This window comes from Chiloscyllium punctatum, chromosome 29, assembly GCF_047496795.1.
Source record: "Chiloscyllium punctatum isolate Juve2018m chromosome 29, sChiPun1.3, whole genome shotgun sequence".
NCBI classification, from domain to species: Eukaryota; Metazoa; Chordata; class Chondrichthyes; order Orectolobiformes; family Hemiscylliidae; genus Chiloscyllium; species Chiloscyllium punctatum.
Window position 1 is genome coordinate 24,053,857 of NC_092767.1, and position 24,546 is coordinate 24,078,402.

General features: G+C 43.8%; 11 non-coding genes across 11 annotated transcripts; all 11 read right to left on the minus strand.

Annotated features, from left to right (window-relative positions):
- Nucleotides 1-3,136: 3,136 nt before the first annotated feature.
- trnar-ucg (transfer RNA arginine (anticodon UCG)) lies at nt 3,137-3,209 on the minus strand. Its single transcript has one exon. It is a non-coding gene; the product is annotated as a tRNA-Arg (tRNA).
- Nucleotides 3,210-5,336: 2,127 nt separating this feature from the next.
- Nucleotides 5,337-5,418, minus strand: trnas-aga (transfer RNA serine (anticodon AGA)). The gene has a single exon. It is a non-coding gene; the product is annotated as a tRNA-Ser (tRNA).
- A 2,079-nt stretch (nt 5,419-7,497) lies between these two features.
- On the minus strand, nt 7,498-7,579 carry trnaf-aaa (transfer RNA phenylalanine (anticodon AAA)). The gene has a single exon. It is a non-coding gene; the product is annotated as a tRNA-Phe (tRNA).
- Nucleotides 7,580-8,995: 1,416 nt separating this feature from the next.
- On the minus strand, nt 8,996-9,068 carry trnar-ucg (transfer RNA arginine (anticodon UCG)). The gene has a single exon. It is a non-coding gene; the product is annotated as a tRNA-Arg (tRNA).
- Nucleotides 9,069-11,195: 2,127 nt separating this feature from the next.
- On the minus strand, nt 11,196-11,277 carry trnas-aga (transfer RNA serine (anticodon AGA)). Its single transcript has one exon. It is a non-coding gene; the product is annotated as a tRNA-Ser (tRNA).
- A 2,079-nt stretch (nt 11,278-13,356) lies between these two features.
- Nucleotides 13,357-13,438, minus strand: trnaf-aaa (transfer RNA phenylalanine (anticodon AAA)). The gene has a single exon. It is a non-coding gene; the product is annotated as a tRNA-Phe (tRNA).
- Nucleotides 13,439-14,854: 1,416 nt separating this feature from the next.
- On the minus strand, nt 14,855-14,927 carry trnar-ucg (transfer RNA arginine (anticodon UCG)). Its single transcript has one exon. It is a non-coding gene; the product is annotated as a tRNA-Arg (tRNA).
- A 2,127-nt stretch (nt 14,928-17,054) lies between these two features.
- On the minus strand, nt 17,055-17,136 carry trnas-aga (transfer RNA serine (anticodon AGA)). The gene has a single exon. It is a non-coding gene; the product is annotated as a tRNA-Ser (tRNA).
- A 2,079-nt stretch (nt 17,137-19,215) lies between these two features.
- On the minus strand, nt 19,216-19,297 carry trnas-aga (transfer RNA serine (anticodon AGA)). Its single transcript has one exon. It is a non-coding gene; the product is annotated as a tRNA-Ser (tRNA).
- Nucleotides 19,298-21,376: 2,079 nt separating this feature from the next.
- trnaf-aaa (transfer RNA phenylalanine (anticodon AAA)) lies at nt 21,377-21,458 on the minus strand. Its single transcript has one exon. It is a non-coding gene; the product is annotated as a tRNA-Phe (tRNA).
- A 1,608-nt stretch (nt 21,459-23,066) lies between these two features.
- trnas-uga (transfer RNA serine (anticodon UGA)) lies at nt 23,067-23,148 on the minus strand. Its single transcript has one exon. It is a non-coding gene; the product is annotated as a tRNA-Ser (tRNA).
- Nucleotides 23,149-24,546: the final 1,398 nt, after the last annotated feature.

Sequence of the window (24,546 nt, forward strand, 5' to 3'; positions counted from 1 at the left end):
GGGAGCAGACTCAGTGCAGGATCTGGCTTCACAACAGCGGTGAAATAACGACGTCCACTCACTTTCAGGGAAAACTGTGAACAACTCACATTGTCCAGAATATGAATACACAGCGCAGGCTGTTTAGTTCCCGTATTCTACTGCTGTCCTGACATTCATACGATAATGTACCTTTCAAAGAGAGCGTTTGTAGCTGTGGAATGACAGTGGCAGCTGTTTCCCCTCACTCTTACTGCCGCCCTTGGTCGTGTAGGGGCTGCAATTCTCATCTTACACGCGGTAGTTGAGTGTGCAATTCTCTGTTGTGGAAAAGTGGAGTGTTTTGGAGCAGAAAGATGTGAAGTTCGGATGCTTCTGGAGTTCTTGTTGAAAAGTTCGGTGACGCTAGGAAGATGGTTTGCAGACTTTTCGTCCCTTTCTGGGTGACATTCTCAGCGCTGCAAAGGTTCCTGTGAAGCGCTGCTCTCATGTTTTGGTACGAATGCATTTGGTTTCATTCCTGCTGCTGCCGTTTGTTGGGATTGCAGATTGGGTCCAACGGATGGAATCCGTGGATGAGTGCCCTGCTTCCATGAATTGTCTGCCTGTCTTCTGCTTGCCCTGTCCTATTATTGTTGTGCTATTCTAGCCGAATGTGTGCCCCCTGCCGTTTGTACGTATTGCTACTAGGGACTGCTGGACTGACGCCCACACAAAGTCTTTGCCAAGAACCAATATCCACCCACCTTCATTCGCAAATGCATGGCATACAAAGTTTGCAACGTGGATTTGCTATGAGGTAATTTTTAAATCATGCTTCCCTGTGTTAAAAACAAATTCTGGAAAATGATATCCAGATTCCTCCGAACACTCGGACTTATAACAGCACAGAAACCGAGGGACTCACTCAGACAACAACTCACGAGAAAACAAGGCCCAATACCCCATCATGTGCAGTTCAAACGTGGTTGACGAGATTCCACGCATGGACTGCACGAAACACGACATAGGAGAAAGAGGCTTACAACTAGAGAGCTGCATTCATAATTTCATCTGGACTGTAAAAACGCCTTGGACAGCTGTTCCTTGCAGTTATGCACAGAATATTGAATGTCTCTGATTCCAGGGCTTGGAATTTGGATGATATGACAGTCTGCAGCACTGGTTACTTCCTTGTGTGAGGTAACTCCTGATGGAACACATGTCACACTCATTGAGAAATACATCCAAAATAGGAGCTTAGAGCAGCATTTCTGTTGTCCTTCTAGTGCTGTCCTTGACATGCCCTGTGGCACTGCACTTATTCTGTGTTTCCTGAGGGTTCGGCACATGGTTCCACGATCGTTTTATCGGCAGAAATCTGCATTTTCGCTTCAATAACGGGTGTATGAAGCGTAGGCCCACGATTCTCCATTTCATTTTTCTCTTCTTATGCACAACTGCAATACAGTAAAAGATCAATTGATATTGAAAGATGATATACAGAGGCATGTGAAATACCGAAGTTTTAATGACATTTATGCAATGGTTAGAGAATTACCTTGATTCAGGAAATAAGGATGTAAAGTCTGTTTGGCTGGAGTTGAGGAACAGTGAGGAATGGACTCACAAGCATGTGTAGTTTACAAGCCCACTCGCAGTAACCACAAAGCGAAATAAATCGTACAAGGGGAAAAATGCGTGTGAGTGACAAAAAAGGCAGTAGTCATGCGTGATCTTAACTTCCCATCTAAAACACTCGGTTCTATTGTAAAAACGTTTGGAGAACCAAAATCAAAAAAAATCACACATGTCCCATAAAACATCACGAGGGATATCTTGGTAATTGATTCATACCTTTGCTGTCATTTGTAAGGTGCGAGACACCAATGTAAAAGAAGAAAAGCACAAAGTTAGGACAAGATATTTGCAGCAAAATTGATTCAACATTATTTATTGAAAGGAAAATCACACTTGGCAATTTGCTAGACCTCTTTGCGAACATGACCAGCAGAGGTAATCAAGGGAGCTATTGATCTGAGTATTCTTGGACATGAAACAAACAAAGGTTAGTGACATATTCATTTCTCTTTTTAGCGAACGAAATGGTCTTTCCTGATGGTTACAATGAAAGAGATGGTTCCCAATAAAAGACAGAGATTAAGTCGCTTGTAGATACACTTCAATGTGATACGATTCACTTTCAGCCCCTAATTACCCCAGAGATGGAGGGGGTGAGTTACTTTTCTTCACTCTTCAACTCGACAGCATGGAGGTACAGACATGAAACCGCGAGAGATGGAGTTCTTGAATTGGGAACCAGCGACACTGAAGGAACTAGGCAAAAGTGAGGACTGCAGATGCTGGAAACCTGAATTTAGATCAGAAAATTTTGGAAAAGCACAGCAGCATCCGAGGAGCAGGAAAGTCGATGTTTCTGTTGCCAGTCTTTCTGCGTTCCGCAAACAATTTTCGTTTTTGGCTCAGATTTCCAGCAACTGCAGCTATTCGTATTATGTTAACATTCATAATGTTTTGGACAAAACCAATGACCTGCTAGCATCGGAAAATCGGCAGAAGTACTGGTACACCGACATGTTAGCTGAACAATACCAGCATTCCATGAGCCGGAATACGATCCGGGCCACGGTTCTGAGAGTATCGAATCCTCACAAGTAAATAACAAGACAAGGCGATAGATACTGTCGTATTTGGTGTAAATAAAACACCCTTTATGAACATTTTCAACTTGTCTTCGTAGATTTACAAAGTGGGAAAAGGCCATTCCACCTGTGTGTATCGCGGCTAATCAGAGAGCCAATCATTCCAGTCGCAGTTTCCAACTTTGGCCCAAAGTCTCGTGTGTTCTAATGTTCCCAGTGCAAATGTCAATGACTTTATCCTGTGTTCTTAAATGGCACAATAATGGGGCAGATGTGTGACCTTTGCACAGCGACATGTAACTCTTTTGAGGAACTTAGGCTCATTTTCACCCACAAAGGGAGACACACAGAAAGATACCCCCAAGCGACAGAGGTCTCCGTTGTGGTGAGCTGGAATTTGAAATGGATAATAGGACAAATGCAAGTTTCAAATGGGGTAGCACAGAAGCGACGATCCGGCACGACATCACAGGGGAGCGTCAACGTGGGGCACGGTTAAAGTCAGACATACCCCTCGAGCCAGGTAGGATTCGAACCTACAATCTTCTAATGCGAAGTCAGACGCGTTATCCATTACACTACTGGCCCAACAGACCCATTCACCGCTGGCAGAATGTCGATATGTAATGCCATGGACTTTCACGGAATCAGAATTAAAAAGGTGAACAAGCAGCGAAGAAAATCACCAACACTGCTTCACTTCGAAGTTTCCAATTTGTGAAGCAGTGCCTTTCACTGGCAAAGGAGAAACATTTGTCCTCAGCTGCCTGCTTCGGGGTCGCCTCCTTCTCTGCTGGAAGTTTCCATCGTTTTATTCGCAGTCCCGACGCGATTTCATGATCCACTCCAGTGAAAACGTGTCATGGTGTCGTCTAAGCAAGACCCTGCCGAAATTCTGCGAGAGACATCTGGTCATTTCGAGCTCAGGATGTGGAATTAGACGAGCTGCGTGACACCTTTTATTGGCGTCGCCACTTCACTGCAAATTAGCGGCTCAAAACGAGCCGTTGTTAGCATCAGCTTGATTTGTACCTTCCTGTCGTGCATTTGCTGAACAACATCAGATAGATCCCGTCCGGCCCAGCTGACTTATCTATTTTCACACTCTGCAGTATTTCTAATATCTCTTCCATGTGAACCTCAATCTCTTCTAGTCTAGACGCAAGTATCTCTCTATCTTCCTCGCCAACATTTTCATTATCTATAGCGAACTCTGTCGAAAAATATTTATTTAGTGCTTCCTCTATCTCCACTGACTCCACATACGACTTCCCATTATTATCCTTGATTGTCCCAAATTTAACTCTCGTCATTCTTTTAGTGCTCACATACCTATGGAAAGCCTTAGGGTTAACCCTGATCCTATCTGCCAACAACTTCTCATGTCTCCTCCTGGTTCTTCTCAGCTCTCTTTTTAGGTCTTTCCTGATATCGTTGGAACCCTCGAGCGCTCGAACTGAGTTTTCACGTTTTCTCCTAACATAAGACTTCTTGTTCTTCTTGACCAGGGTTTCCACTTCCTTAGTAAAGCACGGCTCACGCGTCCTATATCTTACTCCCTCCCTGACAGGTACATACTTATCTAGGACACACAGGAGCTTTTCCTTGAATAAGCTCCACATTTTTAATGTGCTCACCCCCTACATTTTCCTACCCCACTCTACGATTCCTAAATCTTACCTCATTGCATCGTGATTTCCCTTCCACCAGCTGAAACTCTTGCTCCGTGGAGTACACCTATCCCTTTCCATCACGAAAGTAAACCTGAGAGAATTGTGATCGCTGTCTCCACAGTGCTCACCTCCTTCCAAATCTAAAACCCGGCCAGGCTCGTTACCCAGTACTAAATCGAAAGTGGCTTCTTCCCTTGAAGGCATGTCTACATACTGTGTCAGGAAGCCCTCCCGCACACAGTGGACAAAAACTGACCCATCGATAGTACTCGTACTGCAGTGATCTCAGTCAATATTTGGATATTGTCTTGAGTGTTCCAGAGTTTTTCATTATCCCACAGTCCAGATGAAGTTTGTATTCCTCGCGTACGGGAGCGAGAATTCTTTCAATGTCTCAGATCAGTTCCTGTGCCGAGAAGATCAGAGTCAATGTCCCTTCCTCTACTCGGACTGACAATTTACACTTCTTCAATCTCCTATGATTCCATTTCCCAAAGGGTTTCTCAAGATTTCCAAAGCTGGAGCCTAAATTATATGGTTTGCTTCCTAAACATTTTTCCAACTGCCAACTGACAATATTTTCACAGTAACTCTTCACAATCCTCTGGCTTGCACCATGTCCAGGGATGAGAAGTCCCGTTTGGTGGAGAGAGTTCCTAGGCTGGTGAGTTTCACTTTGGAACAAAGATGGTTAAGTGGCAATTTCCTGCGGTCGTTTGTAATGATGGGAGAGGGAGCGGTGGGGAATGAGCACTCTGACGAGCAGGAGGAAGTGTTGCCAATGACCAGAGTCAGAGAACAGAGGACAAGGGATGAAAGGAATCTAATGAAAAGCAGCACTTCTGCTCAGGGCGTTCAATAACAACTGCAGAAACCCGATGTGTCGAGCAGTGTATCTGAAAAGAGAAACAGACATAATGTTTTAAATGTGGAGCATTTCTGATGAAGAACTCGAGTTTCTCGAGTCTAATCAAATTACAGGCCTGGTTTGCAAAACAGGCTTTCTGAACTTTGAATAGTTCCAGCAGGAAAGCGTTCATAACGTAGTCAGCGGGATTCGAACCTAAGTGGGGAAACCCCAACGGATTTCTAACCCATCGCCTTAACCACTCGGCCATGACTACAGGCAGCGCCGCCCCCTGAGCATTGGCCAAATCAGCCGTGATATCATTGAAAGCTGCCTCTGACATGAGTTTCATGTTTCCATCTCCATTCATACCTTTGCTGTCATTTGTAAGGTGCGAGACACCAATGTAAAAGAAGAAAAGCACAAAGTTAGGACAAGATATTTGCAGCAAAATTGATTCAACATTATTTATGGAAAGGAAAATCACACTTGGCAATTTGCTAGACCTCTTTGCGAACATGACCAGCAGAGGTAATCAAGGGAACTATTGATCTGAGTATTCTTGGCCATGAAACAAACAAAGGTTAGTGACATATTCATTTCTCTTTTTAGCGAACGAAATGGTCATTCCTGATGGTTACAATGAAAGAGATGGTTCCCAATAAAAGACAGAGATTAAGTCGCTTGTAGATACACTTCAATGTGATACGATTCACTTTCAGCCCCTAATTACCCCAGAGATGGAGGGGGTGAGTTACTTTTCTTCACTCTTCAACTCGACAGCATGGAGGTACAGACATGAAACCGCGAGAGATGGAGTTCTTGAATTGGGAACCAGCGACACTGAAGGAACTAGGCAAAAGTGAGGACTGCAGATGCTGGAAACCTGATTTTAGATCAGAAAATTTTGGAAAAGCACAGCAGCATCCGAGGAGCAGGAAAGTCGATGTTTCTGTTGCCAGTCTTTCTGCGTTCCGCAAACAATTTTCGTTTTTGGCTCAGATTTCCAGCAACTGCAGCTATTCGTATTATGTTAACATTCATAATGTTTTGGACAAAACCAATGACCTGCTAGCATCGGAAAATCGGCAGAAGTACTGGTACACCGACATGTTAGCTGAACAATATCAGCATTCCATGAGCCGGAATACGATCCGGGCCACGGTTCTGAGAGTATCGAATCCTCACAAGTAATCCTCCCTCCCTGACAGGTACATACTTATCTAGGACACACAGGAGCTTTTCCTTGAATAAGCTCCACATTTTTAATGTGCTCACCCCCTACAGTTTCCTACCCCACTCTACGATTCCTAAATCTTACCTCATTGCATCGTGATTTCCCTTCCACCAGCTGAAACTCTTGCTCCGTGGAGTACACCTATCCCTTTCCATCACGAAAGTAAACCTGAGAGAATTGTGATCGCTGTCTCCACAGTGCTCACCTCCTTCCAAATCTAAAACCCGGCCAGGCTCGTTACCCAGTACTAAATCGAAAGTGGCTTCTTCCCTTGAAGGCATGTCTACATACTGTGTCAGGAAGCCCTCCCGCACACAGTGGACAAAAACTGACCCATCTATAGTACTCGTACTGTAGTGATCTCAGTCAATATTTGGATATTGTCTTGAGTGTTCCAGAGTTTTTCATTATCTCACAGTCCAGATGAAGTTTGTATTCCTCGCGTACGGGAGCGAGAATTCTTTCAATGTCTCAGATCAGTTCCTGTGCCGAGAAGATCAGAGTCAATGTCCCTTCCTCTACTCGGACTGACAATTTACACTTCTTCAATCTCCTATGATTCCATTTCCCAAAGGGTTTGTCAGGATTTCCAAAGCTGGAGCCTAAATTATATGGTTTGCTTCCTAAACATTTTTCCAACTGCCAACTGACAATATTTGCACAGTAACTCTTCACAATCCTCTGGCTTGCACCATGTCCAGGGATGAGAAGTCCCGTTTGGTGGAGACAGTTCCTAGGCTGGTGAGTTTCACTTGGGAACAAAGATGGTTAAGTGGCAATTTCCTGCGGTCGTTTGTAATGATGGGAGAGGGAGCGGTGGGGAATGAGCACTCTGACGAGCAGGAGGAAGTGTTGCCAATGACCAGAGTCAGAGAACAGAGGACAAGGGATGAAAGGAATCTAATGAAAAGCAGCACTTCTGCTCAGGGCGTTCAATAGCAACTGCAGAAACCCGATGTGTCGAGCAGTGTATCTGGAAAGAGAAACAGAGATCATGTTTTAAATGTGGAGCATTTCTGATGAAGAACTCGAGTTTCTCAAGTCTAATCAAATTACAGGCCTGGTTTGCAAAACAGGCTTTCGGAACTTTGAATAGTTCCAGCAGGAAAGCATTCATAACGTAGTCAGCAGGATTCGAACCTATGTGGGGAAACCCCAATGGATTTTTAACCCATCGCCTTAACCACTCGGCCATGACTACAGGCAGTGCCGCCTCCTGAGCATTGGCCAACTCAGCCGTGATCTCATTGAAAGCTGCCGCTGACTTGAGTTACATGTTTCCATCTCCATTCATACCTTTGCTGTCATTTGTAAGGTGCGAGACACCAATGTAAAAGAAGAAAAGCACAAAGTTAGGACAAGATATTTGCAGCAAAATTGATTCAACATTATTTATTGAAAGGAAAATCACACTTGGCAATTTGCTAGACCTCTTTGCGAACATGACCAGCAGAGGTAATCAAGGGAGCTATTGATCTGAGTATTCTTGGCCATGAAACAAACAAAGGTTAGTGACATATTCATTTCTCTTTTTAGCGAACGAAATGGTCTTTCCTGATGGTTACAATGAAAGAGATGGTTCCCAATAAAAGACAGAGATTAAGTCGCTTGTAGATACACTTCAATGTGATACGATTCACTTTCAGCCCCTAATTATCCCAGAGATGGAGGGGGTGAGTTACTTTTCTTCACTCTTCAACTCGACAGCATGGAGGTACAGACATGAAACCGCTAGAGATGGAGTTCTTGAATTGGGAACCAGCGACACTGAAGGAACTAGGCAAAAGTGAGGACTGCAGATGCTGGAAACCTGATTTTAGATCAAAAAATTTTGGAAAAGCACAGCAGCATCCGAGGAGCAGGAAAGTCGATGTTTCTGTTGCCAGTCTTTCTGCGTTCCGCAAACAATTTTCGTTTTTGGCTCAGATTTCCAGCAACTGCAGCTATTCGTATTATGTTAACATTCATAATGTTTTGGACAAAACCAATGACCTGCTAGCATCGGAAAATCGGCAGAAGTACTGGTACACCGACATGTTAGCTGAACAATACCAGCATTCCATGAGCCGGAATACGATCCGGGCCACGGTTCTGAGAGTATCGAATCCTCACAAGTAAATAACAAGACAAGGCGATAGATACTGTCGTATTTGGTGTAAATAAAACACCCTTTATGAACATTTTCAACTTGTCTTCGTAGATTTACAAAGTGGGAAAAGGCCATTCCACCTGTGTGTATCGCGGCTAATCAGAGAGCCAATCATTCCAGTCGCAGTTTCCAACTTTGGCCCAAAGTCTCGTGTGTTCTAATGTTCCCAGTGCAAATGTCAATGACTTTATCCTGTGTTCTTAAATGGCACAATAATGGGGCAGATGTGTGACCTTTGCACAGCGACATGTAACTCTTTTGAGGAACTTAGGCTCATTTTCACCCACAAAGGGAGACACACAGAAAGATACCCCCAAGCGACAGAGGTCTCCGTTGTGGTGAGCTGGAATTTGAAATGGATAATAGGACAAATGCAAGTTTCAAATGGGGTAGCACAGAAGCGACGATCCGGCACGACATCACAGGGGAGCGTCAACGTGGGGCACGGTTAAAGTCAGACATACCCCTCGAGCCAGGTAGGATTCGAACCTACAATCTTCTAATGCGAAGTCAGACGCGTTATCCATTACACTACTGGCCCAACAGACCCATTCACCGCTGGCAGAATGTCGATATGTAATGCCATGGACTTTCACGGAATCAGAATTAAAAAGGTGAACAAGCAGCGAAGAAAATCACCAACACTGCTTCACTTCGAAGTTTCCAATTTGTGAAGCAGTGCCTTTCACTGGCAAAGGAGAAACATTTGTCCTCAGCTGCCTGCTTCGGGGTCGCCTCCTTCTCTGCTGGAAGTTTCCATCGTTTTATTCGCAGTCCCGACGCGATTTCATGATCCACTCCAGTGAAAACGTGTCATGGTGTCGTCTAAGCAAGACCCTGCCGAAATTCTGCGAGAGACATCTGGTCATTTCGAGCTCAGGATGTGGAATTAGACGAGCTGCGTGACACCTTTTATTGGCGTCGCCACTTCACTGCAAATTAGCGGCTCAAAACGAGCCGTTGTTAGCATCAGCTTGATTTGTACCTTCCTGTCGTGCATTTGCTGAACAACATCAGATAGATCCCGTCCGGCCCAGCTGACTTATCTATTTTCACACTCTGCAGTATTTCTAATATCTCTTCCATGTGAACCTCAATCTCTTCTAGTCTAGACGCAAGTATCTCTCTATCTTCCTCGCCAACATTTTCATTATCTATAGCGAACTCTGTCGAAAAATATTTATTTAGTGCTTCCTCTATCTCCACTGACTCCACATACGACTTCCCATTATTATCCTTGATTGTCCCAAATTTAACTCTCGTCATTCTTTTAGTGCTCACATACCTATGGAAAGCCTTAGGGTTAACCCTGATCCTATCTGCCAACAACTTCTCATGTCTCCTCCTGGTTCTTCTCAGCTCTCTTTTTAGGTCTTTCCTGATATCGTTGGAACCCTCGAGCGCTCGAACTGAGTTTTCACGTTTTCTCCTAACATAAGACTTCTTGTTCTTCTTGACCAGGGTTTCCACTTCCTTAGTAAAGCACGGCTCACGCGTCCTATATCTTACTCCCTCCCTGACAGGTACATACTTATCTAGGACACACAGGAGCTTTTCCTTGAATAAGCTCCACATTTTTAATGTGCTCACCCCCTACATTTTCCTACCCCACTCTACGATTCCTAAATCTTACCTCATTGCATCGTGATTTCCCTTCCACCAGCTGAAACTCTTGCTCCGTGGAGTACACCTATCCCTTTCCATCACGAAAGTAAACCTGAGAGAATTGTGATCGCTGTCTCCACAGTGCTCACCTCCTTCCAAATCTAAAACCCGGCCAGGCTCGTTACCCAGTACTAAATCGAAAGTGGCTTCTTCCCTTGAAGGCATGTCTACATACTGTGTCAGGAAGCCCTCCCGCACACAGTGGACAAAAACTGACCCATCGATAGTACTCGTACTGCAGTGATCTCAGTCAATATTTGGATATTGTCTTGAGTGTTCCAGAGTTTTTCATTATCCCACAGTCCAGATGAAGTTTGTATTCCTCGCGTACGGGAGCGAGAATTCTTTCAATGTCTCAGATCAGTTCCTGTGCCGAGAAGATCAGAGTCAATGTCCCTTCCTCTACTCGGACTGACAATTTACACTTCTTCAATCTCCTATGATTCCATTTCCCAAAGGGTTTCTCAAGATTTCCAAAGCTGGAGCCTAAATTATATGGTTTGCTTCCTAAACATTTTTCCAACTGCCAACTGACAATATTTTCACAGTAACTCTTCACAATCCTCTGGCTTGCACCATGTCCAGGGATGAGAAGTCCCGTTTGGTGGAGAGAGTTCCTAGGCTGGTGAGTTTCACTTTGGAACAAAGATGGTTAAGTGGCAATTTCCTGCGGTCGTTTGTAATGATGGGAGAGGGAGCGGTGGGGAATGAGCACTCTGACGAGCAGGAGGAAGTGTTGCCAATGACCAGAGTCAGAGAACAGAGGACAAGGGATGAAAGGAATCTAATGAAAAGCAGCACTTCTGCTCAGGGCGTTCAATAACAACTGCAGAAACCCGATGTGTCGAGCAGTGTATCTGAAAAGAGAAACAGACATAATGTTTTAAATGTGGAGCATTTCTGATGAAGAACTCGAGTTTCTCGAGTCTAATCAAATTACAGGCCTGGTTTGCAAAACAGGCTTTCTGAACTTTGAATAGTTCCAGCAGGAAAGCGTTCATAACGTAGTCAGCGGGATTCGAACCTAAGTGGGGAAACCCCAACGGATTTCTAACCCATCGCCTTAACCACTCGGCCATGACTACAGGCAGCGCCGCCCCCTGAGCATTGGCCAAATCAGCCGTGATATCATTGAAAGCTGCCTCTGACATGAGTTTCATGTTTCCATCTCCATTCATACCTTTGCTGTCATTTGTAAGGTGCGAGACACCAATGTAAAAGAAGAAAAGCACAAAGTTAGGACAAGATATTTGCAGCAAAATTGATTCAACATTATTTATTGAAAGGAAAATCACACTTGGCAATTTGCTAGACCTCTTTGCGAACATGACCAGCAGAGGTAATCAAGGGAACTATTGATCTGAGTATTCTTGGCCATGAAACAAACAAAGGTTAGTGACATATTCATTTCTCTTTTTAGCGAACGAAATGGTCATTCCTGATGGTTACAATGAAAGAGATGGTTCCCAATAAAAGACAGAGATTAAGTCGCTTGTAGATACACTTCAATGTGATACGATTCACTTTCAGCCCCTAATTACCCCAGAGATGGAGGGGGTGAGTTACTTTTCTTCACTCTTCAACTCGACAGCATGGAGGTACAGACATGAAACCGCGAGAGATGGAGTTCTTGAATTGGGAACCAGCGACACTGAAGGAACTAGGCAAAAGTGAGGACTGCAGATGCTGGAAACCTGATTTTAGATCAGAAAATTTTGGAAAAGCACAGCAGCATCCGAGGAGCAGGAAAGTCGATGTTTCTGTTGCCAGTCTTTCTGCGTTCCGCAAACAATTTTCGTTTTTGGCTCAGATTTCCAGCAACTGCAGCTATTCGTATTATGTTAACATTCATAATGTTTTGGACAAAACCAATGACCTGCTAGCATCGGAAAATCGGCAGAAGTACTGGTACACCGACATGTTAGCTGAACAATATCAGCATTCCATGAGCCGGAATACGATCCGGGCCACGGTTCTGAGAGTATCGAATCCTCACAAGTAATCCTCCCTCCCTGACAGGTACATACTTATCTAGGACACACAGGAGCTTTTCCTTGAATAAGCTCCACATTTTTAATGTGCTCACCCCCTACAGTTTCCTACCCCACTCTACGATTCCTAAATCTTACCTCATTGCATCGTGATTTCCCTTCCACCAGCTGAAACTCTTGCTCCGTGGAGTACACCTATCCCTTTCCATCACGAAAGTAAACCTGAGAGAATTGTGATCGCTGTCTCCACAGTGCTCACCTCCTTCCAAATCTAAAACCCGGCCAGGCTCGTTACCCAGTACTAAATCGAAAGTGGCTTCTTCCCTTGAAGGCATGTCTACATACTGTGTCAGGAAGCCCTCCCGCACACAGTGGACAAAAACTGACCCATCTATAGTACTCGTACTGTAGTGATCTCAGTCAATATTTGGATATTGTCTTGAGTGTTCCAGAGTTTTTCATTATCTCACAGTCCAGATGAAGTTTGTATTCCTCGCGTACGGGAGCGAGAATTCTTTCAATGTCTCAGATCAGTTCCTGTGCCGAGAAGATCAGAGTCAATGTCCCTTCCTCTACTCGGACTGACAATTTACACTTCTTCAATCTCCTATGATTCCATTTCCCAAAGGGTTTGTCAGGATTTCCAAAGCTGGAGCCTAAATTATATGGTTTGCTTCCTAAACATTTTTCCAACTGCCAACTGACAATATTTGCACAGTAACTCTTCACAATCCTCTGGCTTGCACCATGTCCAGGGATGAGAAGTCCCGTTTGGTGGAGACAGTTCCTAGGCTGGTGAGTTTCACTTGGGAACAAAGATGGTTAAGTGGCAATTTCCTGCGGTCGTTTGTAATGATGGGAGAGGGAGCGGTGGGGAATGAGCACTCTGACGAGCAGGAGGAAGTGTTGCCAATGACCAGAGTCAGAGAACAGAGGACAAGGGATGAAAGGAATCTAATGAAAAGCAGCACTTCTGCTCAGGGCGTTCAATAGCAACTGCAGAAACCCGATGTGTCGAGCAGTGTATCTGGAAAGAGAAACAGAGATCATGTTTTAAATGTGGAGCATTTCTGATGAAGAACTCGAGTTTCTCAAGTCTAATCAAATTACAGGCCTGGTTTGCAAAACAGGCTTTCGGAACTTTGAATAGTTCCAGCAGGAAAGCATTCATAACGTAGTCAGCAGGATTCGAACCTATGTGGGGAAACCCCAATGGATTTTTAACCCATCGCCTTAACCACTCGGCCATGACTACAGGCAGTGCCGCCTCCTGAGCATTGGCCAACTCAGCCGTGATCTCATTGAAAGCTGCCGCTGACTTGAGTTACATGTTTCCATCTCCATTCATACCTTTGCTGTCATTTGTAAGGTGCGAGACACCAATGTAAAAGAAGAAAAGCACAAAGTTAGGACAAGATATTTGCAGCAAAATTGATTCAACATTATTTATTGAAAGGAAAATCACACTTGGCAATTTGCTAGACCTCTTTGCGAACATGACCAGCAGAGGTAATCAAGGGAGCTATTGATCTGAGTATTCTTGGCCATGAAACAAACAAAGGTTAGTGACATATTCATTTCTCTTTTTAGCGAACGAAATGGTCTTTCCTGATGGTTACAATGAAAGAGATGGTTCCCAATAAAAGACAGAGATTAAGTCGCTTGTAGATACACTTCAATGTGATACGATTCACTTTCAGCCCCTAATTATCCCAGAGATGGAGGGGGTGAGTTACTTTTCTTCACTCTTCAACTCGACAGCATGGAGGTACAGACATGAAACCGCTAGAGATGGAGTTCTTGAATTGGGAACCAGCGACACTGAAGGAACTAGGCAAAAGTGAGGACTGCAGATGCTGGAAACCTGATTTTAGATCAAAAAATTTTGGAAAAGCACAGCAGCATCCGAGGAGCAGGAAAGTCGATGTTTCTGTTGCCAGTCTTTCTGCGTTCCGCAAACAATTTTCGTTTTTGGCTCAGATTTCCAGCAACTGCAGCTATTCGTATTATGTTAACATTCATAATGTTTTGGACAAAACCAATGACCTGCTAGCATCGGAAAATCGGCAGAAGTACTGGTACACCGACATGTTAGCTGAACAATACCAGCATTCCATGAGCCGGAATACGATCCGGGCCACGGTTCTGAGAGTATCGAATCCTCACAAGTAAATAACAAGACAAGGCGATAGATACTGTCGTATTTGGTGTAAATAAAACACCCTTTATGAACATTTTCAACTTGTCTTCGTAGATTTACAAAGTGGGAAAAGGCCATTCCACCTGTGTGTATCGCGGCTAATCAGAGAGCCAATCATTCCAGTCGCAGTTTCCAACTTTGGCCCAAAGTCTCGTGTGTTCTAATGTTCCCAGTGCAAATGTCAATGACTTTATCCTGTGTTCTTAAATGGCACAATAATGGGGCAGATGTGTGACCTTTGCACAGCGACATGTAACTCTTTTGAGGAACTTAGGCTCATTTTCACCCACAAAGGGAGACACACAGAAAGATACCCCCAAGCGACAGAGGTCTCCGTTGTGGTGAGCTGGAATTTGAAATGGATAATAGGACAAATGCAAGTTTCAAATGGGGTAGCACAGAAGCGACGATCCGGCACGACATCACAGGGGAGCGTCAACGTGGGGCACGGTTAAAGTCAGACATACCCCTCGAGCCAGGTAGGATTCGAACCTACAATCTTCTAATGCGAAGTCAGACGCGTTATCCATTACACTACTGGCCCAACAGACCCATTCACCGCTGGCAGAATGTCGATATGTAATGCCATGGACTTTCACGGAATCAGAATTAAAAAGGTGAACAAGCAGCGAAGAAAATCACCAACACTGCTTCACTTCGAAGTTTCCAATTTGTGAAGCAGTGCCTTTCACTGGCAAAGGAGAAACATTTGTCCTCAGCTGCCTGCTTCGGGGTCGCCTCCTTCTCTGCTGGAAGTTTCCATCGTTTTATTCGCAGTCCCGACGCGATTTCATGATCCACTCCAGTGAAAACGTGTCATGGTGTCGTCTAAGCAAGACCCTGCCGAAATTCTGCGAGAGACATCTGGTCATTTCGAGCTCAGGATGTGGAATTAGACGAGCTGCGTGACACCTTTTATTGGCGTCGCCACTTCACTGCAAATTAGCGGCTCAAAACGAGCCGTTGTTAGCATCAGCTTGATTTGTACCTTCCTGTCGTGCATTTGCTGAACAACATCAGATAGATCCCGTCCGGCCCAGCTGACTTATCTATTTTCACACTCTGCAGTATTTCTAATATCTCTTCCATGTGAACCTCAATCTCTTCTAGTCTAGACGCAAGTATCTCTCTATCTTCCTCGCCAACATTTTCATTATCTATAGCGAACTCTGTCGAAAAATATTTATTTAGTGCTTCCTCTATCTCCACTGACTCCACATACGACTTCCCATTATTATCCTTGATTGTCCCAAATTTAACTCTCGTCATTCTTTTAGTGCTCACATACCTATGGAAAGCCTTAGGGTTAACCCTGATCCTATCTGCCAACAACTTCTCATGTCTCCTCCTGGTTCTTCTCAGCTCTCTTTTTAGGTCTTTCCTGATATCGTTGGAACCCTCGAGCGCTCGAACTGAGTTTTCACGTTTTCTCCTAACATAAGACTTCTTGTTCTTCTTGACCAGGGTTTCCACTTCCTTAGTAAAGCACGGCTCACGCGTCCTATATCTTACTCCCTCCCTGACAGGTACATACTTATCTAGGACACACAGGAGCTTTTCCTTGAATAAGCTCCACATTTTTAATGTGCTCACCCCCTACATTTTCCTACCCCACTCTACGATTCCTAAATCTTACCTCATTGCATCGTGATTTCCCTTCCACCAGCTGAAACTCTTGCTCCGTGGAGTACACCTATCCCTTTCCATCACGAAAGTAAACCTGAGAGAATTGTGATCGCTGTCTCCACAGTGCTCACCTCCTTCCAAATCTAAAACCCGGCCAGGCTCGTTACCCAGTACTAAATCGAAAGTGGCTTCTTCCCTTGAAGGCATGTCTACATACTGTGTCAGGAAGCCCTCCCGCACACAGTGGACAAAAACTGACCCATCGATAGTACTCGTACTGCAGTGATCTCAGTCAATATTTGGATATTGTCTTGAGTGTTCCAGAGTTTTTCATTATCCCACAGTCCAGATGAAGTTTGTATTCCTCGCGTACGGGAGCGAGAATTCTTTCAATGTCTCAGATCAGTTCCTGTGCCGAGAAGATCAGAGTCAATGTCCCTTCCTCTACTCGGACTGACAATTTACACTTCTTCAATCTCCTATGATTCCATTTCCCAAAGGGTTTCTCAAGATTTCCAAAGCTGGAGCCTAAATTATATGGTTTGCTTCCTAAACATTTTTCCAACTGCCAACTGACAATATTTTCACAGTAACTCTTCACAATCCTCTGGCTTGCACCATGTCCAGGGATGAGAAGTCCCGTTTGGTGGAGAGAGTTCCTAGGCTGGTGAGTTTCACTTTGGAACAAAGATGGTTAAGTGGCAATTTCCTGCGGTCGTTTGTAATGATGGGAGAGGGAGCGGTGGGGAATGAGCACTCTGACGAGCAGGAGGAAGTGTTGCCAATGACCAGAGTCAGAGAACAGAGGACAAGGGATGAAAGGAATCTAATGAAAAGCAGCACTTCTGCTCAGGGCGTTCAATAACAACTGCAGAAACCCGATGTGTCGAGCAGTGTATCTGAAAAGAGAAACAGACATAATGTTTTAAATGTGGAGCATTTCTGATGAAGAACTCGAGTTTCTCGAGTCTAATCAAATTACAGGCCTGGTTTGCAAAACAGGCTTTCTGAACTTTGAATAGTTCCAGCAGGAAAGCGTTCATAACGTAGTCAGCGGGATTCGAACCTAAGTGGGGAAACCCCAACGGATTTCTAACCCATCGCCTTAACCACTCGGCCATGACTACAGGCAGCGCCGCCCCCTGAGCATTGGCCAAATCAGCCGTGATATCATTGAAAGCTGCCTCTGACATGAGTTTCATGTTTCCATCTCCATTCATACCTTTGCTGTCATTTGTAAGGTGCGAGACACCAATGTAAAAGAAGAAAAGCACAAAGTTAGGACAAGATATTTGCAGCAAAATTGATTCAACATTATTTATTGAAAGGAAAATCACACTTGGCAATTTGCTAGACCTCTTTGCGAACATGACCAGCAGAGGTAATCAAGGGAACTATTGATCTGAGTATTCTTGGCCATGAAACAAACAAAGGTTAGTGACATATTCATTTCTCTTTTTAGCGAACGAAATGGTCATTCCTGATGGTTACAATGAAAGAGATGGTTCCCAATAAAAGACAGAGATTAAGTCGCTTGTAGATACACTTCAATGTGATACGATTCACTTTCAGCCCCTAATTACCCCAGAGATGGAGGGGGTGAGTTACTTTTCTTCACTCTTCAACTCGACAGCATGGAGGTACAGACATGAAACCGCGAGAGATGGAGTTCTTGAATTGGGAACCAGCGACACTGAAGGAACTAGGCAAAAGTGAGGACTGCAGATGCTGGAAACCTGATTTTAGATCAAAAAATTTTGGAAAAGCACAGCAGCATCCGAGGAGCAGGAAAGTCGATGTTTCTGTTGCCAGTCTTTCTGCGTTCCGCAAACAATTTTCGTTTTTGGCTCAGATTTCCAGCAACTGCAGCTATTCGTATTATGTTAACATTCATAATGTTTTGGACAAAACCAATGACCTGCTAGCATCGGAAAATCGGCAGAAGTACTGGTACACCGACATGTTAGCTGAACAATATCAGCATTCCATGAGCCGGAATACGATCCGGGCCACGGTTCTGAGAGTATCGAATCCTCACAAGTAATCCTCCCTCCCTGACAGGTACATACTTATCTAGGACACACAGGAGCTTTTCCTTGAATAAGCTCCACATTTTTAATGTGCTCACCCCCTACAGTTTCCTACCCCACTCTACGATTCCTAAATCTTACCTCATTGCATCGTGATTTCCCTTCCACCAGCTGAAACTCTTGCTCCGTGGAGTACACCTATCCCTTTCCATCACGAAAGTAAACCTGAGAGAATTGTGATCGCTGTCTCCACAGTGCTCACCTCCTTCCAAATCTAAAACCCGGCCAGGCTCGTTACCCAGTACTAAATCGAAAGTGGCTTCTTCCCTTGAAGGCATGTCTACATACTGTGTCAGGAAGCCCTCCCGCACACAGTGGACAAAAACTGACCCATCTATAGTACTCGTACTGTAGTGATCTCAGTCAATATTTGGATATTGTCTTGAGTGTTCCAGAGTTTTTCATTATCTCACAGTCCAGATGAAGTTTGTATTCCTCGCGTACGGGAGCGAGAATTCTTTCAATGTCTCAGATCAGTTCCTGTGCCGAGAAGATCAGAGTCAATGTCCCTTCCTCTACTCGGACTGACAATTTACACTTCTTCAATCTCCTATGATTCCATTTCCCAAAGGGTTTGTCAGGATTTCCAAAGCTGGAGCCTAAATTATATGGTTTGCTTCCTAAACATTTTTCCAACTGCCAACTGACAATATTTGCACAGTAACTCTTCACAATCCTCTGGCTTGCACCATGTCCAGGGATGAGAAGTCCCGTTTGGTGGAGAGAGTTCCTAGGCTGGTGAGTTTCACTTTGGAACAAAGATGGTTAAGTGGCAATTTCCTGCGGTCGTTTGTAATGATGGGAGAGGGAGCGGTGGGGAATGAGCACTCTGACGAGCAGGAGGAAGTGTTGCCAATGACCAGAGTCAGAGAACAGAGGACAAGGGATGAAAGGAATCTAATGAAAAGCAGCACTTCTGCTCAGGGCGTTCAATAACAACTGCAGAAACCCGATGTGTCGAGCAGTGTATCTGAAAAGAGAAACAGACATAATGTTTTAAATGTGGAGCATTTCTGATGAAGAACTCGAGTTTCTCGAGTCTAATCAAATTACAGGCCTGGTTTGCAAAACAGGCTTTCTGAACTTTGAATAGTTCCAGCAGGAAAGCGTTCATAACGTAGTCAGCGGGATTCGAACCTAAGTGGGGAAACCCCAACGGATTTCTAACCCATCGCCTTAACCACTCGGCCATGACTACAGGCAGCGCCGCCCCCTGAGCATTGGCCAAATCAGCCGTGATATCATTGAAAGCTGCCTCTGACATGAGTTTCATGTTTCCATCTCCATTCATACCTTTGCTGTCATTTGTAAGGTGCGAGACACCAATGTAAAAGAAGAAAAGCACAAAGTTAGGACAAGATATTTGCAGCAAAATTGATTCAACATTATTTATTGAAAGGAAAATCACACTTGGCAATTTGCTAGACCTCTTTGCGAACATGACCAGCAGAGGTAATCAAGGGAACTATTGATCTGAGTATTCTTGGCCATGAAACAAACAAAGGTTAGTGACATATTCATTTCTCTTTTTAGCGAACGAAATGGTCATTCCTGATGGTTACAATGAAAGAGATGGTTCCCAATAAAAGACAGAGATTAAGTCGCTTGTAGATACACTTCAATGTGATACGATTCACTTTCAGCCCCTAATTACCCCAGAGATGGAGGGGGTGAGTTACTTTTCTTCACTCTTCAACTCGACAGCATGGAGGTACAGACATGAAACCGCGAGAGATGGAGTTCTTGAATTGGGAACCAGCGACACTGAAGGAACTAGGCAAAAGTGAGGACTGCAGATGCTGGAAACCTGATTTTAGATCAAAAAATTTTGGAAAAGCACAGCAGCATCCGAGGAGCAGGAAAGTCGATGTTTCTGTTGCCAGTCTTTCTGCGTTCCGCAAACAATTTTCGTTTTTGGCTCAGATTTCCAGCAACTGCAGCTATTCGTATTATGTTAACATTCATAATGTTTTGGACAAAACCAATGACCTGCTAGCATCGGAAAATCGGCAGAAGTACTGGTACACCGACATGTTAGCTGAACAATATCAGCATTCCATGAGCCGGAATACGATCCGGGCCACGGTTCTGAGAGTATCGAATCCTCACAAGTAATCCTCCCTCCCTGACAGGTACATACTTATCTAGGACACACAGGAGCTTTTCCTTGAATAAGCTCCACATTTTTAATGTGCTCACCCCCTACAGTTTCCTACCCCACTCTACGATTCCTAAATCTTACCTCATTGCATCGTGATTTCCCTTCCACCAGCTGAAACTCTTGCTCCGTGGAGTACACCTATCCCTTTCCATCACGAAAGTAAACCTGAGAGAATTGTGATCGCTGTCTCCACAGTGCTCACCTCCTTCCAAATCTAAAACCCGGCCAGGCTCGTTACCCAGTACTAAATCGAAAGTGGCTTCTTCCCTTGAAGGCATGTCTACATACTGTGTCAGGAAGCCCTCCCGCACACAGTGGACAAAAACTGACCCATCTATAGTACTCGTACTGTAGTGATCTCAGTCAATATTTGGATATTGTCTTGAGTGTTCCAGAGTTTTTCATTATCTCACAGTCCAGATGAAGTTTGTATTCCTCGCGTACGGGAGCGAGAATTCTTTCAATGTCTCAGATCAGTTCCTGTGCCGAGAAGATCAGAGTCAATGTCCCTTCCTCTACTCGGACTGACAATTTACACTTCTTCAATCTCCTATGATTCCATTTCCCAAAGGGTTTGTCAGGATTTCCAAAGCTGGAGCCTAAATTATATGGTTTGCTTCCTAAACATTTTTCCAACTGCCAACTGACAATATTTGCACAGTAACTCTTCACAATCCTCTGGCTTGCACCATGTCCAGGGATGAGAAGTCCCGTTTGGTGGAGACAGTTCCTAGGCTGGTGAGTTTCACTTGGGAACAAAGATGGTTAAGTGGCAATTTCCTGCGGTCGTTTGTAATGATGGGAGAGGGAGCGGTGGGGAATGAGCACTCTGACGAGCAGGAGGAAGTGTTGCCAATGACCAGAGTCAGAGAACAGAGGACAAGGGATGAAAGGAATCTAATGAAAAGCAGCACTTCTGCTCAGGGCGTTCAATAGCAACTGCAGAAACCCGATGTGTCGAGCAGTGTATCTGGAAAGAGAAACAGAGATCATGTTTTAAATGTGGAGCATTTCTGATGAAGAACTCGAGTTTCTCAAGTCTAATCAAATTACAGGCCTGGTTTGCAAAACAGGCTTTCGGAACTTTGAATAGTTCCAGCAGGAAAGCATTCATAACGTAGTCAGCAGGATTCGAACCTATGTGGGGAAACCCCAATGGATTTTTAACCCATCGCCTTAACCACTCGGCCATGACTACAGGCAGTGCCGCCTCCTGAGCATTGGCCAACTCAGCCGTGATCTCATTGAAAGCTGCCGCTGACTTGAGTTACATGTTTCCATCTCCATTCATACCTTTGCTGTCATTTGTAAGGTGCGAGACACCAATGTAAAAGAAGAAAAGCACAAAGTTAGGACAAGATATTTGCAGCAAAATTGATTCAACATTATTTATTGAAAGGAAAATCACACTTGGCAATTTGCTAGACCTCTTTGCGAACATGACCAGCAGAGGTAATCAAGGGAGCTATTGATCTGAGTATTCTTGGCCATGAAACAAACAAAGGTTAGTGACATATTCATTTCTCTTTTTAGCGAACGAAATGGTCTTTCCTGATGGTTACAATGAAAGAGATGGTTCCCAATAAAAGACAGAGATTAAGTCGCTTGTAGATACACTTCAATGTGATACGATTCACTTTCAGCCCCTAATTATCCCAGAGATGGAGGGGGTGAGTTACTTTTCTTCACTCTTCAACTCGACAGCATGGAGGTAGAGACATGAAACCGCTAGAGATGGAGTTCTTGAATTGGGAACCAGCGACACTGAAGGAACTAGGCAAAAGTGAGGACTGCAGATGCTGGAAACCTGATTTTAGATCAAAAAATTTTGGAAAAGCACAGCAGCATCCGAGGAGCAGGAAAGTCGATGTTTCTGTTGCCAGTCTTTCTGCGTTCCGCAAACAATTTTCGTTAATGGCTCAGATTTCCAGCAACTGCAGCTATTCGTATTATGTTAACATTCATAATGTTTTGGACAAAACCAATGACCTGCTAGCATCGGAAAATCGGCAGAAGTACTGGTACACCGACATGTTAGCTGAACAATACCAGCATTCCATGAGCCGGAATACGATCCGGGCCACGGTTCTGAGAGTATCGAATCCTCACAAGTAAATAACAAGACACGGCGATAGATACTGTCGTATTTGGTGTAAATAAAACACCCTTTATGAACATTTTCCTTGCAGATTATTTTCAACTTGTCTTCGTAGATTTACAAAGTGGGAAAAGGCCATTCCACCTGTGTGCATCGCGGCTGATCAGAGAGCCAATCATTCCAGTCGCAGTTTCCAACTTTGGCCCAAAGTCTCGTGTGTTCTAATGTTCCCAGTGCAAATGTCAATGACTTTATCCTGTGTTCTTAAATGGCACAATAATGGGTCAGATATGTGACCTTTGCACAGCGACTTGTAACTTTTTTTCTAATTCATTGACTGCTGATATATTAGATAATTGGCCTTGAGAGTCAGCTTTAAATTAGGTTGAACTTTCTCAGCTTGACTTTCAACTGATCCTAAAAAAAACTCACCACCTGCAGGGAAATGTATTGCATTGCTTCTTGTTTTGCTTAATTTCACCACCTCCCAAACATCCAAATTTCACGATAGTTCGACCAATGTTTGGAAACTGATTCGTGTTGGAAGTTGATGGCTTTTTGTGTCTCGACAGATAATTTATTCAATTAGACATCTTGAAATTACTTCTGATTCTTCACAGTTAAAAATCTACTTTTAATTGAATGCAAAGCTCAAGCTCCACGAAATCCAAATTCTGTAAAGTAATTAATGACTTTCGAAATAGTCAACTCTGTGAGCAGGATTCGAACCTGCGCAGGGCGAACCCATTGGATTTCAAATCCAACGCCTTAACCTCTCGGCCATCACAGATGCATCCTCATTGCGAATTTTCATAGTAAAAAACTGAATTCATGAAATACGTAATTTGTTTGAAGAACAAATTGTCAAGACCCAAAGATGTCGCCGAATCCTTTGCAGAGACCCAGACAAACGTTACCTTAGCAGATTGACAGGCTTTCACCGAAAACTAGATCCTGACACAGCTGAAGTTGTGGGAATGATTCTTCATTGAATTATAGAGTCACGGATGTACACCACACGAAGAGAGGATCATTGTCTCACTGCGTCCGATCGATTTTGACTCAATTGCTCGTCATCTGGTGCCAAAGTAGATATGCTGTTGTGTTTTAATATTCATCGAAATATGGTATTAGAAATATTGATGCTAAGTCCATAAACACTAGCTACATTCGTTAAAAAAAAAATCGGAATTAGAAAGAATGCAGAACCAATTTACAGAAAGGGATCCAGAAACTAATCCGTAAGTTCTGACATCAGGTAATGAACTTGTGAGCACAAGAGAGGAAGATTGACCGAAGATTTGGAACTTGAAATCGTCTTGATGGAATTATTTGCAATGTTTTTGCGATTGTTCTAGAGTCATCAAGTCCTTGAACAATACAACATGGAAAGTGGCCCTTCTTTCCAACTTGACCATGGTGGACAGTTGTCCTATATTAATAGGTCCCATTTGCCAACATTTGGCCCACAACCCTCTAAACCTTGTTACTCATATATCCATCCAGATGCCATTAAATGTTACAGTTGTACTAGTCTCCAACAATTTCTCTGGCAGCTCATTCTGGACACGACTGAAAAAGTTGCCCCTGACGTCCCTTTTAAATCCTTACCAACTAATTCTAAAACAATGTTTTCTAAATTTTGACTTCCTCACCAGCAGGAAAACACCTTGGTGAGTCAACCTATCCATGTCCCTCATGATTTAATAAATAGCAACGATTTGACTGTATCACACTTGTCAGGAGGGAAATGTGTGGAGATTATTATCGAAGGTTTGAAGTAGAAAGTCTGATGTACAGATTTTTGGAATTGCATCTTGGAGAACTGTTTAATAAGTCAATGAAGTCTAGTAGCAGTTGTAGAAGTCTGTTGTGAAAGCTGCAGAAGGATTTCAGAGCAGGAGAACAAAGCATTATTTCCAATGTATTGTGGCTCAGTTCGACCGCACTTGGACTACAGTATGAGGAATTATGAGCAATTTAGGAAAGATACTAATGCCATATGAGGAATATCACGAATGGCGATTAGCCTTGATATCATGGATGAACATTAGTCCTGTGAATTGAAATTGGGCAAATCCGGTCTTTTTTTAACAGTTTCAAAACAAGAGAGGTAATCTCATTTAGAGTTGCAAAATATTTGAAGAGATAAACCGGGTGGTGCAATTAAATGTTGTTCCCTCATTGG